At 37.7% G+C, this 13830-nt stretch overlaps 1 protein-coding gene across 1 annotated transcript in view; it reads right to left on the bottom strand.

Annotated features, from left to right (window-relative positions):
* LOC113687343 (cysteine-rich receptor-like protein kinase 25) overlaps positions 1-13830 on the bottom strand; it is a 133478-nt gene that overhangs the window by 20301 nt on the left and 99347 nt on the right. The gene's annotated exons all lie outside the window — the stretch shown is intronic.

Genomic DNA, 13830 nt, shown 5'->3' with positions numbered 1-13830 from the left:
ATTTCTTCTGCTGTTTTTGATAGGTTCAAGCTCCATCGGTCCCATCTTACCTGTGAAATGTATCACAATATATTTTTTAGGGAACTGAATGCTTGCAAGTTGCAACCCATTGTGATTATAATATCTAAGTTATTCAAAGATAATTCATAGTGAATATTCAGCTATTGATTGCTTAAAATTGGTGTGCAGAGAATCAGATACTGTTTCTGTCAAGCATGAGACAACTGTTACCAAAGAGTTCCCACATATGTAAAGACTCGCAGAAACTTTCAATTTACTTTCAGCAACACTGATGCCAAGTAGTTCCAAACGCATAAAGGATCCTTGACTATAATTTGATCGAATTTTCAAAGAAGGTGTTAGGAAATTAGCTTAATTTCTTTTAGGCAGGTTTTTGTTTTGTGTGGAAATAACAAGTTTTTTTTATTGGTTTTAGTTACTTGAAGTAATAGTCAAGGGATTTCCTATTTGTATGAATATAGGAATAGAAGTTATTTTCTATTATGTATAAGATTTGGAATTAGCAGTTATTTTCTATTATTATTTGGGTTTGGATGTTGGCCAAGTAATGTAACTTATAAATAGGTGGGGGTTGGCATATGATAGGTCATAATTTGTTGCTAAATTTATAATTATTCTCCCCTTGATTTTAGCCAAATATTATTTTAATTGTCAGATTCTACTTATATTGGTATTTTGTGCTTATTTCAGGAGCGGGAATAAAAAGTGCTTAAATGAAGATTTTCTAGTGAAAAACATCTGATGGTTGCACGTGGGCACGCCTAGTTCACTGCTCAAAATCGGAAAGTCGGGATTGATATTGGGCAATCTCCAAATCTGAATCAATTTCCTAATTTGATAACTATCAGGACCTTCCTGATTTCGCGGGATCATCCTCAAGTGATTGGGAGAGTTTTTAGGAAATTAAATTGTGATAGGAATCTTTTTAGAAAGTTGATTGGTATCAAGATACCAACCAATTAGGAGAAAAAAGAGGGATTATTATTTGGCAGACATTAGCTCTCTTTTGAGAGGCTAGAGACGGAAAAGATAAGTAATAATTCCTGTCTTTTTATTTTGACCTTTGTGGCCGACCTTTGGCGGACACAATTGAAAAAGCTCTTCTCAATTATTTCGCATGGCTAGTTCACCACTAATGGAGAATAACTTCCTAATTCTAGTCAAAGGGACAATTGACGATTTGATTCGGCAATTACTGTGAGATCTAAATTATTTTAAATGTTTCCTTCATTTATTGGTATTTATATATTTTCTGTTTTTAATTGTTATAACTTTTGTGTATGATTGAATAGTGCGCAATATTTAATTATTCACGTAGGCTATTTTGCTAATTGGGAGTAGTTGAATCCGTAATTGGTCGATTACTTACGTCTCGGTAGCAACTGGCGTAATTGGGTTTATGTCAGGAAAACATACGATCTAATTTAAACAAACCCTCGTAGCGTATTTGTTAGTTAGAGTTGGGTTTTTATAATACTTAATGCAATCAAGAAATTAAATCCTACGGCAGTACCTAGGGTTACTTCCTGATTAGCGAAATAGTTAACGGTCGTACCTTAACTATCGAAAAAGTAAGGAAGAATTGGTTATTTATCGCGTGTATGACAGTTATAACTAATCTATTAGTGAATGTTGGAATTATACTTGAATCGATGATCAGTTGCATAAACCATTTTTGAAGTGTATCATTGACTAGAGTTCTCCCAATTATTTTTGTCAATTAATTATTTTTCGCATTCAATTTATTTAGTTAGCAATTCACTAGCATTTAATCCTAAAACCCACTGGTTGTCTTGAGTTGAAAGGAAACGAACTTTTTTCCAGTCCCTGAGGAGACGACCCTACTTGCCACTATTTACTAGTTAGTAAATTTTGTCAGTTAATTAATTTTGGTATATCGGATTAAGCAAACTCTTCGGAAACAGGGTAAATCAAGTAACCCATTGCATATCTAGAGTCCCTGCTCTAATACCTAGAATTGATTATTGACTGTTTTTCGTGGTAGTTAGGTTTTATTATTATTATTATACAAGCTCGGCACCTGTCAATTTTTGGCACCGTTGTCGGAAACTAGTGCCTGATTAATTTGTTTCTTTATGAGTTCATGTTGCTATTATTATTATTTTTTATATTTTGCTCTTATTTTTTTATATATAGTTTATGGCTGCTAACATTCCGTATTTTTGTGATAGACTGGATTTTATTTTTAGAAAGGGTTATGAGACTCGTGCTTTTTCTAATGATCAATGGGTTATTACTAATTGTGAAACTTATTTTGCCTCAGATCTAACTACCACAAAAAATAATCAATAATCAATTCTAGGTACTGGAGTAGGGAATCTAGATTGTCAATATTGGTCACTAACTTTTGATGTTTACAAAATAATTGGATGTTACTAATACCTATTCAGGAAATACTTTCAGTTATGAAGCAAATCTGATTCAAAAACCAAGTGTAATTGAAAGAGATAAAGGATGCTAAAAGCTGTCGTACGCTCATGCAGACAGGACCGGATGTCCGATAAACATTGCACAACTTCGAACACATGAAGAACTCCATCACCGGACATCCGAAAGAATTATGATATTCCCTCTAGCTCACTGACTTCTTTCGAACGCAAAGCACTAGAGCACTCGACATCCGATAAACAATGCAGCATTTTGGACGTAAAGCATTAGAGGTACCGGACGTTCGAAAAATTGATGAAGATTTCTCAAACTCAGTGTCTGCTGTCGAATGCAAACAACGATAGTACAGAACGTCCGATACTCCTAACGGTTAGTTGACTGTTTACCTACTTTCTATTCGTTGGAAATATTAATGAAACACTTTCTTAGTCTTATATAAATAGTGCATGGTCAGAAATTTCAAATAACTTTTGCACACTGAAGATACAAAAGATATAGACTAGTTTTCGTGAGAAAACACTCTCCAAGGAAGATTTGTAGTCTTGGTGATGTGAAGTTCATTGTAAATTTTTCATTTGTGAGTGAATATTTCAATAGTGTAACTCTGTGAGAGTTGTCTTGAGGGATAGTAAAACTTCCTAACTTGACCGAGTGGAGCTTGGGGTAAGACGGAAGTGAGCTTTCTTTTGTACACAAGATTTGTTGTATTTCATCAATTTGAAGAATCTTGTTTGAATTGATCTTCAAGCTCAAGAGGAGCTTGGTAGTCAATTGGTTTGCAATTCCTTTCTTCTTATTTATTTATTGTTATCTTATGATCTTTAAAATTGCTTATATCTTCTACTTCTCTCAAGTGATTTTGTTTATTCATTGATTGATTCATTGTATGATCACTTAGAAAAGAGGGTAAATTTCATATTGAGCAAACATTACTCATAACTTGATTAGCTTTATAATAAACCTAATTCACCCCTTTCTTAGGTTGTCCTCGATCCTAACAATTGGTTGTTCTCCTATAAATTAAGCTCAATCGGCTTAGGAGTAAAGATGACAACCAACAATGTTATATTTTTTGAAGGACACTCTGTAACTAAACCACCTATGTTTAATGGGTTAAATTATGTGAGTTAGAAAGAGAGAATGATTATTTTCTTACAATTGATTGACATTGAATTGTGATTTATTATTAATGAAGGTCCATATAATGCCTCAACAGTAGATGAAAATACTCATAGGCTTAGATCAAAAAGAAGAAATGAATTGACTGCAGAGGATAGAATTCATCTTACCTTAAATGTAAAAGATATGAATGTGCTATATAATGCTTTAGATTCAAATGAATCCATTAAAGTCAAAGTTTATAGGTCTGCTAAAGAGATTTGGAATAAACTGAAAGAAATCCATGAAGGGAGTGAGAATGTGAGAGAACAAAAGAAATCTATCTTAGTTACCAAATATGAATTATTTAAGATGGAATCTCATGAACATATTGATAAAATGTATTGTAGATTTAAGGATTTTATCAAGAATTTAGAAGTTCTGGAAAAGAAATGTTCTTTAGGAGAGAAAAAACACAAAAATCTTGAATGTCTTGTCCAAAGATTGGGAGAGTAAGGTGACTGCTATTGAAGAGGTTAAAGATTTGAACTTTATGCCTATTGAATCTCTTATAAACTCTCTAAAATTTTATGAGTTGAAACTTAAGACTAAGGTACAGGAAGAAGAAAATGCAAAAGCAAAAAGAAACATTATTCTAAAAGCATCTCAAGATGAAGATGACTTGGTTTCACTGATTGATGATGATGTGGATGACAATGATCTAGCTCTCATCACAAAAAGTTTCAAGAGAATTCTCAATAAAAAGAGATTCAGAAAAGGAGGACCAAGCAATCCGAATCCCAATCAATTCAACAATGCAAGAAACAATGGAAAGTTAGAGGTCAACAAAAAGTAAGGTAACAAATGCTATGAATGCGGCCAACTTGGACACTACATGAGTGAGTGTCAAATGAAAAAGAAGAAAGAAAGAAGAAATCCAAGATTCAACAATTTTCAATTTACATGGAATGAGTGCAACTCCGATAGTAAAATTGAAGAGGAAGAAGAATCTGCTCAATTGATTTTAATGGCTATTGGAGACAATGAGGTAACAACTTGTAACTCTCGATTTGAAAGTGATGATAAAACTGATGATGATCTTGAATCTTTTATTGAAAGATTGCATAATAGTTTGAAAGAATCTTATGCTAAAAACAAGGAATTAAAACATAAAATTGGCTTTCTTCCTCAGGATAATGAACGCCTTTTTCAAGAAAACAAGAAGCTGGAAACTGAAAATGATTTCTTGAAAAAGAATGAAATTGATTTACAAAATAAGCTTGATAAAAAAAATAAAACTTTCTGAAATGTTCAAAAAGGAACAAGATGATTTGAAAAGAAAAATGGATAATTTAAATGAGTTTCTCCAACATTAAAAATAAGATTGTTTTCAAGGGAATGTATCAAAGGCTCATCTTGGCACTCATGAGAAAAAGTTAAATTTTGGTGCAAATAAATTTGCTATTTATAGGAGAAGATAAGCAAAATTTATTAAACCTATTCATATAAATAACTTTTTAGTTATATGTAATTTTTATTGTCAAAAAGGTCACATAAAAAATGATTGCTATGTGAGGAAGAACATGAGAAGAGACATGAAATGCATGTGAATAATTAGACATGATGCTAACTCTCAAGCACCCAAAGCTCTTGATTGAGAATGATTTTAAAAAGTGGATAATTTTTTGTTGAAAATGATTGTAAAAGGGATATTGTGGATACCATTCTTTTCACTAAGCAAAATTCCAATGATTTTCTAATTGTGTAAATATATGTGGATGATGTTATTTTTTGGTGCTACTAATGAGTGTTTATGCAAGAATTTTTTCACTGGTATGCAATATGAGTTTAAGATGAGTATGTTGGGAGAGTTAAATTTCTTCCTTGGGCTCCGAGTGCTTCAATATCAAGAGGGTACATTCATTAATCAAGCAAAGTATACAAAGAAATTTCTCAAAAGATTCAGAATGGAGGATTCGAAACAAATTGGAACGCCTATGTGTGCATCTACCAAATTTGACAAAGATGAAAAAGATACGAAAATTGATGAGAAGAAATATAGAAGTATGATTGTTACAAGTATTTTGTAATGCTTTTGATATTTCTGATGTTCTGAACTAAGTTTCCTTTGATGGTTTTTGAATGACTAATGAATGCTGGTTGATATGAATGTTGGTCTCATTGATACTCATTGTTATTTTTGGTCTCTTTTGATGTTATTAACTAATGATGGTTGCAGCTATTGTTATTTTTTTTATAACAATTACTCTCTATTTTTATGATGACAAAAAAGAGAAAAAAATTACTAAATGGATGTTGGTTATAGATGCAATATGTAAGGGAGAGTTATTGGAGAATTATTTTGTTGTTTTGGTATATTGGATTGGATATTAGTTGATATTGATTGATGTTGGTTGTTAAACTCATCTTATGATGACAAAAGGGGGAGAAAATAGATGTTGGGATGCTGTGTAAATAGTTTATGTGTAAGGGAGAGTTATTCTGAGGGGGAGTCATCCTGACACTTAAAAATCTTTTGGATGCAATGAGTGAGGGGGAGTTTATACTCAAATTTTCTTTCTTCCATTCATTGTTTTGTCATCATCAAAAAGGGAGAGAATGTCAATCTTGGTCCCTAACTTTTGATGTTTACAAAACAATTGGATGTTATTAATATCACTTTAAGAAATACTTTCAGTTATGAAGCAAATCTGATTCAAAAATCAAGTATAATTGAAAAAGACAAAGGATGATGAAAGCTGTCGGACGCTTATGAAGACAGGACCGGACTTCCGATAAACATTGCGTAACTTCGAACGCATGAAGAACTCTATCACCGGATGTCCGAAAGAATTATGATATTCCCTCTAGCTTACTGACTTCTTTCGGACGCAAAGCACGTCTGATAAATAATACAACACTTCAGACGTAAAGTATTAGAGGTATCGGACGTCCGAAAGCATTGATGAAGATTTCTTAAGCTCACTGCCTGCTGCCGGACACAAGCAACGATAGTACCGGAATCCAATACTTCCAACGGCTAGTTGACTGTTCAACTACTTTCTATCCATTGGAAACATTAATGAAACATTTTTTTGGTCTTATATAAATAGTGCATGGTCAGAAACTTCAAATAACTTTTGTATACTGAAAATACAAAAGATATAGAGTACTTTTAGTGAGAAAACACTCTCCAAGGAAGATTGGTAGTTTTGGTGGTGTGAAGTTCATTATAAATTTTTCGTTTGTGAGTGAATACTTCAGTAGTATAGCTCTGTGAGAGTTGTCCTGAGTGATAGTAAAACTTCCTAACTTGACTGAGTGAAACTTGGGGCAAGGAGAAAGTGAGCCTTCCTTTGTACACAAGATTGGTTGTATTTCATCAACTTGAAAAAACTTGTTTGAATTGATCTTCAAGCTCAAGAGGAGCTTGGTAGTCAATTGGTTTGCAATTCCTTTCTTCTTATTTACTTATTGTTATCTTGTGATCTTTAAAATTGCTTATATCTTCTACTTCTTTCAAGTGATTTTGTTCATTCATTGATTGATTCATTGTATGATCACTTAGAAAAGAGGCTAAATTTCATATTGAGCAAAAAGTGTCCATAACTTGATTAACTTTATAATCAACCTAATTCATCCCCCTCTTAGATTGTTCTCGATCCTAATATAGATATGCAATGGGTTACTTGATTCACCCTATTTTCGAAGAGTTTGCTTAATCTGATATACCATAATTAATTAACTGACAAAATTTACTAACTAATAGACAGTGGCAAGCATGGTCTTCTCCTCAGGGACTGAGGAAAAGTTCATTTCCTTTCGAGTCAAGACAAACGGGGGGTTTTAGGATTAAATGCTAGTGAATTGCTAACTAAATAAATTAAATGCGAAAAATAATTAATTGACAGAAATAATTGGGAGAACTCTACCCACGGATACACTTCAAAAATGATTCATGCAACTGATTATTGATTCAAATATAATTCCAACATTCACTAATAGATTGGTTATAGCTGTCATACACGTGATAAACAACAACTCTTCCTTACTTTTTCGATATTCAAGGTACAACCGTTAACTATTTTTTTAACCAGAAAATAACCCTAAGTACAACCGTAGGATTTAATTTCTAGAAACACACTACGAGAGTTTGTTTAAATTAGATCGTATGTTTTCCTGACATAAACCCAATTATATCAGTTGCTATCGGGACGAAAGTAATTGATCAATTACGGATTCAACTACCCCAATTAACAAAATAGCCTACGTGAAAAATTAAATATTATGCACTATTCAATTATACACAAAAGCTATAACAATTAAAAGCAGGAAACATATAAATACCAATAAATAAAGGAAACAGTTAAAATAATTTAGATCTCATATCAATATCAATATCAAACATGGTATGGCCCTTATTCAAACGAATATGATCAAGGATGGTGGGATGATTCCAATTTTAATTATACGATCAGGCCAATGGATTTTCAATAGCAAGAGTATCAAGAAACGGCATCTATGTTAGGTATGTCTCTTGAAGAAAAGATTGAATTACTAGTTACTAATACATATCAATTTCATCAGGAGACACAAGCGATCATTCGTAACCTGGCGAAACAAGTGAATCAATTAACATCTAAGATAATGCAATTGACTTCTCGAATGTGTGAAAAATTGCCCTTACAAACCAACATCGACCTTAAAGAAGATGAGAGTACAATTATCCTGACAAGTGATATGGAACTGCACAAGTTTCAAGAAGAAGAATCTAAAGGTGCAATTGAAAAGGGAATTGAAGTGCAAGAAATGGGACTCCAATATCAAATTGTTCAAATGGATGAATCTAGTAAACAATCTCTAACTGCGGTGACATCTCCTCCATTGCTTAATCAATATTCTCCTGACTCTTATTGTTTAATTCGTGTTAGTGAGATTGATTTTATTATACCAAACGATTTTGAGTTTCATGACAGGAATAAGTTAAGAGTTGCGATGGCAAAATATCTCGAACCGGTAAATACTCGTGATGGAGGAGTGAGAGAAGAATTAAAGTCGTTGCTTGTTTGTTTGGCGCCATCTACTAATCCATGGAAGACCGTACCTCGTGTACTCAATGATTACTCTATTTACGAGAGATATCAGGACTACATAGAAGATGAAGTATTGAAACGAGTTATACAATTTTATCCTCCGTGAATAACCATGAAAATGTCTACCCAAAGACATTAAAGAAAGATGTTGCTTGGGAGGCAACCCAAGGCCCTTTGTTTTTAGTTTTCTTATGTTTATGAAATTTTTGTTAAGTGTTAGTTGTGTTTAGTGATTTGTTGCTTTTGGGGCAGGAAGCTGGTAGTTGGGTGTGCCCGCATCATGTGGTCACGCTTAAAGAACTTAATTTCCGAGGGTTGGGCAGAAGACTTTCCATTAGTTAGGCATGCCCACGCCAGATGGTCACGCTTAAGAAAGGCAATTTTCATCTACGGTCAAAAGACTCTATAGTAGTTAGGTGTGCCCACGCCAAGTGGTCACGCCTAAGGAACTTAATTTCTGAAAACTGGTCAGAAGACTCTCTAGTAGTTAGGCGTATCCATACCAGGTGGTCACGCTTAAGGATCTTAATTTCGGACGGTTGGTCAGAAGATTCGAAGGCAGTTAGGCGTGCGCACGCCTAACACAGGGATTCCTTTATTCAAAAAAAAACAAACAAACCCATGGTTCTTCTTCTTTCTTCTCTTTTTCTTTCTCTTTCTTTCTTTCTTCTTTCTTTCTTTCCCTTTTTCCCCCTTTCCCACTGCTGCCTTCGCCCGCTTTGCTGTCCGTTGCTGCTCCGTCGCCACCACACCAAGCATCTCCCAACCCGTTCCAGCCGCCGCTGCTAGCCATCGTTCACCACCAGTGCTCTCCCTTTCCTCAGTCCCTTACTGCCTGTTCTCATCTTTGCTCAAACAAAGGATAAAAGAAAGAACCGACCATTCTCACCTATGCCATAGCTACTTGAGACCCTCCATTACATGCTTAGGGAAGTTTCTTGTCCCCTTTGTTTCGTATTCTATTCTTTATCTCTTACATTGGGGACAATATAAGATTTAGATTTGGGGAGTGTAGTATATTGGTATTTTATTAAAAAAGTGTAAGTTTAGGCATTTTTGTTGGAATTTTTTGTTTAACTTTATCGAATTTTATCCAAATTTTGCCTATCTTTGTACATATTTGTGATTGTTCTTGATTAACGATGGTTAAATGTTTCAAATTTTTCTATTGTTAAGATTTCACATTCTAAGGTGGTAAGTATGACATGGTTAAATTTAAGGGTATCTTTTTGGTGAATATTTGAGATTTTGTGACTTTTGCACTTTTTGATTAACTTTTCTAAGTATTGTAAATATTTGTCTAGCATTATTTTTGTGCAAATTGGTTCAACTATTAATCTTAGTTCTCCATATTTAAGAAATAAAGTGGGTTTGTGTAATTTTTAATTATAATTTGGTACTTATTTATGAATAGTATTCGGCTATACTCTACTAGTATTGTTGCCTAGTAACCGGGGATTTTCTTTTTTTTTTTTTTTCAAGCAAAAACTTTTATTCAATCCAGAACAAGAATACAGCAACTACCGGGAAGAGCCCCAAGTACTACCACCTATGCACGTCCTACCCGAACAAGCCTAACCGATGGCACCCCAAGTCTATTTAACCGGCACTCTCCCTGGGCTACCGAGGGGAGAGCGTGCTCAGCAAGGTAAACTCTAACCAGCTCTTGTGGATGAGAGACCCCCACATTGGACAAAATATCAGCAACCTTATTCGCCTCTCTGTAACAATGCTCAAACCGAACCCCTTCTACCAGGTGCCAGACTTGCTCCACCTCTCTTCTGACAGACCACGGACACAGGCATCGCCGTTGGAGTATGTCGATCAATAGCATCGAATCCGATTGCACTATCCTGGGGATAAATCCCTTTCCAAGACACAACTGAACACCCTTCAACATGGCCAACACCTCAGCACGAAAACTAGAAGCCTCACCTAGGTATGCCGAGAAAGCAGCCATTAACTGCCCATCGGAGTCTCTAAGAATGCCACCTCCACCACTTGCTCCCGGGTTTCCCTTAGAGCAACCATCCGTATTGAGCAGCAAATCTGCTGGACCTCCTGCCCTCCACTGAACAATCCTGAACTCATACAGAGCAGTCGATTGAACTACCCTTTCGTAGAACAGCGAGAAATTGCTCACTTGGGCGGCCAGGCTAAACTGAATCTCGAATGCCGATTTGACATCTTGGAAGACCGCTTCACATACCTCCTTTACACGAACTCTAGCCCCCTCAAAAACCACTCTACACCTCGCCTTCCAAATGTTCCAGCAGATAAAAACTGGAACAATGTCAGATACGAATCTCTGCCTGGCCCTTGGAGAAGGGGACATCCACCAATCAAACAAATGTGCTCGGAGGCTATCGTGCGAACTGCCAATACCACATATGTTCTGAAAATACGCCCAAACCTCCACTGCAAGCTGCCCTGCAGAAAAAACATGCTCCAGTGTCTCTCCTGCGCCAAACGTACAGCAGAAGCACTTTGATGCCAACTGGAACCCCAGCTCCCCTAAAACGTCATCCAAAGGCAGTCGCCTCATGAGCAAGCGCAACATGAACAAGGACACTCTCAAAGGTATTCTAGCATGCCATATGCGAGAGAACACCAGTGACCTGTTGCGACCTTGGCAGACCTCCTGAAAGGCTGATGCCAAAGTGAAGAGCCCTGATTGCGTCGATCTCCAGATCACTTGGTCTGACCCTTCCACTCAGTGCCGGTGAATACATTACCTCATCCACAATGGTTGGCGGCAGAATCTGTGACAACCGACAATTATCCCAAGTGCCATTGACCATAACATCAGAAAATGAAAGGCCCGGAACCACCGAAGCCCTAAGAGAAAGAGGCCCACTCCCCAACCAATTATCATTCCAAAAATCACAAGTCCCATCATTAAGCAACCATACCATGCACAATTCCGCTTGGCGACTCACATTGACCATGCGCCTCCAAGTTGGTGAGGCAGCCTAAGAAATAGCCACCTGACAAGGGTGGACCCCTTTACAATACTTTGCCCGCATGAAGGTTGCCCACAAAGATGACCCCGTGCGCAAACCCCACCAAAGCTTACAAGAAAAGGTATTATATACATCGCGAACCCGCCGGAAACCAGCGCCACCTTCCTCCATCGGATAACAAAGGTGAGACCACCGAATCCAGTGGTGCTTAATCTGCTCGGTCAAGGACCCCCACAAGAAATTTGCACAGATTCGCTCAATACTCTTGAATGTAGCCACCGGGATAACCGCAGCAGATAGAAGGTGCATCGGAAGCGACGATAAGACATGCTTGATTAGCACTAGCCTGCCTCCAGGCGACAAAAGCTTAGACCGCCAAGAGAGAATCCTTGCCGAAATAGCGTGACACACCTCCCCAAAGTACAAGGATTTGCACTTGCCAATGTATAACGGGAAACCCAGATACCGGACCGGAAAATGCTGCCTAGAGAAGCCAGTAATCCGCTCAACTACCCGCCGCCTGGCAGGCGACACTGACGGGTGCACTAAGTATCCACTCTTCTGAACACTCACCAACAGACCAGAGGCCAGTTGATACATTTCCAAAACCCGTATAATATCTTTCAAAGCTCTAGAAGACCCATTAGCAAAAATAATCACATCATCCGCAAAAGCTAGGTGGGTGACCGGCGGACAACCCCTGGGTACCGTGAAACCCAAGAATCCCGACTGTGCAGCAAGGTTATTGAGCCCCCGAGATAACACCTCCGCGCCAATGACGAATAAGGCTGGCGACAGCGGATCTCCCTGACGGATCCCACGATTGGATTTGAAAAAACCATATGCTGCCCCATTAACGATGACAGAGAACCAAACATTCGACATTAATCTCCAAACCATGTAAATGAATTTCTCACCGAATCCAAATTTGCGCAACACACTGACAATGAATATCCACGAGACACGATCGTACGCCTTTGCCATGTCGAGTTTTAACGCCACATTTCCCCCCCTCGCCTTTTTCCTAATCCCTGACATAAGCTCCTGAGCAAGGAGATAGTTCTCCGTTATATTCCTGCCTTTGACAAACCCTGTCTGTTGCGGAGACACAATCTTGGGCAGAATACTTGCCAACTTGTTCGACAGAATTCTAGACAGTACCTTGTTGAAAAAATTGCACAAACTAATCGGCCTATACTTAGAAAAGTCCTGGGGGCTAGACACCTTGGGAATTAAAACAATGGATGTGGATGTTACAAAGCGAGGCAGCTCCGCCCCATAAAAGAAATTCAATACAGCATTATAAACATCTTGCGCAATAACATCCCATGTGAAAGTAAAAAACTGACCTGTAAAGCCATCAGGGCCAGCAGCACTATCCCCATCCATCTCAAATACCACCCGTTTTACCTCCTCCCTAGTTGGATCAGCATCAAGAGCTGCCCTGTCTTCCTGTGTCACCATAATAGGAATTAAATGCTCCCAATCACCAACTGACCCCCCGGAGCCCGAGAACAAATCCGAGAAGAACCGCACAGCCTCATTGGCGATCCCCTCATCATCCTCAACCCATACACCATTCCCATCCTTCACTCTATGAATCGCACCCTGCACCCTCCGTTACTGAACCATTGTATGAAAATATCTTGAATTCTGATCTCCGCATCGTAGCCACTTTGCTCTAGCCTTCTGACTCCAAAACTTCTCTTCATTAAACAACGCGTGTCGTAGCTCAGCTTGAGCTTTACTCAACTCAACCTGCACCTCGATCGAAGCATCCTGCTCCGTGCGGGTTTCTGCTGCGAGCACATTCGCTTCCGCCCGCTTAACAGCCTCAAACACATTCCCAAAAACTCCTTTGTTCCAATCTTGGATGGCCCGCCTGGTACGCAGTAGCTTGGAACACAGTATCTTTAATGGGGATCCAGAGGCCTCCGTTTCCCAAGCCTAGCGAATTACATCCAATAGTCCTGGATTCGACGTCCAAACATTTAAAAATCGAAATGCCCTAGGCTTGTGATTCATTCGCGACGCCAGCGAGATCTTCAGTGACGCGTGATCTGATGGATGAAGGGTCAAATGGACCACCGAGATAGCCGGAGCACTCTCGGTAAATTCGCCATTGATTAGCACCCTGTCCAGTCTCTTCCAGATTCGTGCATGCCCTCTCCGATTATTACACCAAGTGAAATTGGATCCCGAGAACCCTGCATCAAACACTTCGGCCTCCTCCATGAAAGATAGTA

This window comes from Coffea arabica, chromosome 5e (assembly GCF_036785885.1).
Source record: "Coffea arabica cultivar ET-39 chromosome 5e, Coffea Arabica ET-39 HiFi, whole genome shotgun sequence".
NCBI classification, from domain to species: domain Eukaryota; kingdom Viridiplantae; phylum Streptophyta; class Magnoliopsida; order Gentianales; family Rubiaceae; genus Coffea; species Coffea arabica.
The sequence above is the reverse complement of the archived record's forward strand: the minus strand, read 5'-3'. Positions and strand labels throughout refer to the sequence as shown.